The following is a 3,992-nucleotide window of genomic DNA, read 5'->3' as shown; positions in this document are numbered from 1 at the left end:
GGACTTATGCAATTGTTGAGATTTGCTGGTTTCTGGTGTTTTCACACCTGCGGAGGGAAGACCGCAGGTGTGGACTCGCATGTGCGAAAGATCAGGCACAAAAACGGATTTGGAAGGATTGGTCAGGGGTCGCAGGTTCGAGGGAAACGCCGCTCCAGGACCCATAGAAGTGGAAGAAGACCGCATAAGCCGACATGGGCCCGCAGGTGCGCACGCACAGGTGCGGCTAATTGTCCGTAGATGCGGACCCAGTCCCTTAAGTGATTTTCTGCACCTGTGATGGAAATTCTGCAGGTGCGATGAGAAGTCCGCAGATGCGGAATAACTAGGCAGAAAAGGGCTAAATGCGAATGTTTGATTTCATTCTCTATTTTTGGACCTAGAGAGCTCGAATTGAGGCAAAATTTCAAGGGATTTTCAGAGGAAGCTTGTGAGTAAAGATTCCTTACTTAGTTTTGGCAATATTTCATTAATCTATTATTGTTTTCTTCATTTAATCAAGGATTTTGAGTGAGAAAGTTGGGAAAATAGGGGAAAAGTTTCCTAATCGAATTTCTGAATTTTGAGTGGGATTTATACCTCGAATTTGGATAATTTTGGTACGAGTGAACTCGTGAGTGAATGGGTGTTCATAATTTGTGACTTTTACCCGATTCTGAGACGTGGGCCCAGGGAAGCTTTTTTGACGTTTTTTAATTTCTTTCCTTACCTTTGCTTTCGTTAGCTAGATTAGTTTCTTGTCGCTATATTTATGTATGTAATTGGTTTTGGCTAGATTTGGGCCATCCGGAGCCGGATATTCGTGGAAAGAGCATTTTGACAAATTGATTTAGCTAGGTTCGAGGTAAGTGGCTTGCCTAACCTTATGTTGGGGAACTCCCCATAGAATTTGGTATTGTTTGATATATGAGCGCCGTGTACGTGAGGTGACAAGTACGTACACGGGTTATTTGTTGTAAAACTCTATTTTTTACTAAGTCATAACATGTTTCTCCTTGTTTGAACTACGCTAGCATATGTAACTACTTTGTTTAGATTAGAAAAGCATGCCTATTTTAACTGCCTATTTGAACTCTGTGCAATATGTTTAGTGAAATTACCTGTTTTCTTTGACGTGAACTTAGTTTAAACTATAGATTTCCTTACTGTAACTGTTGTTTATATTGGTTGAGCTGCATATTTACTTTGGGACTGCAGAATAGTATTCCAGGAGATCCCCATGTACTGCATATTTACTTTGGGACTACGAAACGGTATTTCAAGAGATCCCCCAGCACTGCTTATTTGCTTTGGGACTACGGAACGGTATTCCGGGAGATCCCCCTACATATTTATGTTTGGAACTACGGGATGGTATCCCGGGAGATCCCATGTTGTTATTACTGTGTTCTGAGCTGTTGGCTTCATTGAATTCTATTCCTGTTAGATTTTCGTATTTATTTTACTGTAATATTTCTTTCTGTCTTATTTCATTATATTTATACTTGCAGGGCCCTGATCTAATCTCGTCACTAATCGACCGAGGTTAGGCTTGGCACTTACTAGGTACCGTTGTGGTGTACTCATGCCCTTTCCTGCACATATTTTTCCGTGTGCAGATCCAGGTGCTAACTATCAGCCTCGAGTCTAGTTGTGTGGTTGCTGCTTCAGGAGACTTCAAGGTATATCTGATCGCGTCTGCAGACCTCGGAGTCCCCTTCTATCCCCTTGTATTAAATTTCCCCCTTGTTTTCTTCAGACATTAATGTATAGAGCAGATAGAAACTCTTAGAAGCTTGTGATTTGCGACATTCTTGGTTTTGGGAAAATGATTATTGTACATGCCGAGTGGCACCGTTTCTGCTTATTAGCAATATCTCTTAGCTGTCATATTTGTGTTTTCATTTTATTTCCGCAATATTAGGCTTACCTAGTCATAGAGACTAGGTGTCGTCACAGTTCACGGAGGGAGAAACTGGGTCGTGACAATTTCAAATTCGGTATTATCATTTAACATTTTACATTTCAAGGTATTCAAGCAATATAAATCATGGAAGCTTCCAAAGAATTATCAAGCACAAGTTATGTCGAGGTCGTACGACCCAATCCAACATAATATTTAAAATGTGCACTGTCGGAGGGTAGAAAGATGCGAACCATAGATGTATCTATTTACTACCAAGGCGCTCGGCCCGATCCACAAATAGCAATTATTTTTAAGGAAAACACAAATTTCTCATTTACAGTCAAGTACTCCATTCAATTCTTCAAATAAGTGAATTTAACCTTTTACGAATTCTCTTATCAAATCCAAACATGATTCAAGTAATTAAATTAGCAAGTAAGGGCACAAACATTTCAAGTAAAGCATGATACAGGTCCTAAACTACCCGAACAATAGCATAATAGTAGCTACTTACGGACTCTCGTCACCTCGTACGTACGTAGCCTCCCCACAAATAGGTATACACGTTTATTTAATTCACCTACGGGTTTAATTCCCTCTTACAAAGTTAGAAAGGAGACTTACCTCATCCTAAAGCCTACTTCCAAATTCAAGAGTGTGCTCAAACCCTCAAATCGGAGCCGAACAAATTTGAAACTATTCAAATAGTGTAAAAACTAATCAATATATGTTCAAAAATTTACATTCTAACTATTTAAGTGATTACCCAACCCTAGATGTAAGGTTTCTAAAATTCACCTCCAGGCCTACGTGCCCGAATTCCGAAAATGTTCGAAGCAATTTGTTACCCATACCCTAAGGAACATAAATATATGATTTATACTAAGTACCATAATCAATTTCGTGGTCAAATCTCTTTTTTTTTTATCAAAAACCTAGGTTTTCCTCTAAACCCTTGATTTTCAAAAAATTTCATGTTAAAATATAACCATAATCTATGTATTAAACTCACATTAAGTAGGAATTACTTACCTCAAAGTGTTAGGTGAAATCCCCTCTCTAAGAGCTTCAAGAATCGCCCCAAAACGAATAAATGAGCTAAAAATGCCTAAGTCCCATATTAAATGAGGCACACTGCCTCAGCGATTTTCGCACTTGCGGTCAAAGGGCCGCACCTGCGCCCTCACTTCTGCGAATAAAAGTCCGCTTCTGCAGAAAAGGCCTGGGCCGGCTGGCGTCGCACCTGTGGACGGGCACCACTTCTGCGGTCCCGCTTCTGCTGAGGATGGGCCGCATCTGCGGAACCTAGGCTGCCCTTCCTTGGCCGCTTCTGTGAGGCTTGGCTCGCACCTACGACGGGCCAAGTGCAGGTGCGATTATGACAGATCTGGTGCATTCAGTTGTTGTTCCAAATTCTCAACTTGGTCCGAGCCTCGTCCGATTGGTCCTCGGGGCCCCCGGGGTCCCACCCGATCATACCAACAAACTAGAATCATAAAACAGACTCACTCGAACTCTCGAAATGCCCGAAACAACATTAAAACTAAGAATCACACCCTAAAACCAATTGAATCAAACTTAAGAACTTTAAGTTCTTCAATTTACTTCCAATGCGCCCAAACGTACTTATACTACTCGAAATGACACCAAAATTTGTGTGCAAGTATTAAATAACATTACGGAACTATTCCCGATCTCAAAAGTTTGTTTGGACCTCGATATCACAAAAATCCGCTCCAAACCAAATTTAAAAAACTTTCAAAACCTTCAAGAACCAACTTTCACTATTAGGCGCTGAAACGCTCCCGGGCCATCCAAAACCCGATCCGAACATACTCCCAAGTCCAAAATCATCATACAAACCTATTGGAACCATTAAATCCCGATTCCGAGGCCGTTTACTCAAAATGTTGACCGAAGTTAAACTTAGCCTTTTAAGCCATCCTTAAGGAACCAAGTGTTCCGATTTCAATCCAAACTCTTCCAAATTCCGAACTACCCATCCCTGCAAGTCATAAATTAGTAAAAACAAGTACGGTAAGTCCCATTTAGGGGAATGGTATTCTAGAAAGCAAAACGACTGGTCGGGTCGTTACATCCATTGCCC

This window comes from Nicotiana sylvestris, chromosome 8 (genome assembly GCF_000393655.2).
Source record: "Nicotiana sylvestris chromosome 8, ASM39365v2, whole genome shotgun sequence".
Lineage (NCBI taxonomy): Eukaryota > Viridiplantae > Streptophyta > Magnoliopsida > Solanales > Solanaceae > Nicotiana > Nicotiana sylvestris.
This window is presented reverse-complemented; position numbering follows the sequence as displayed.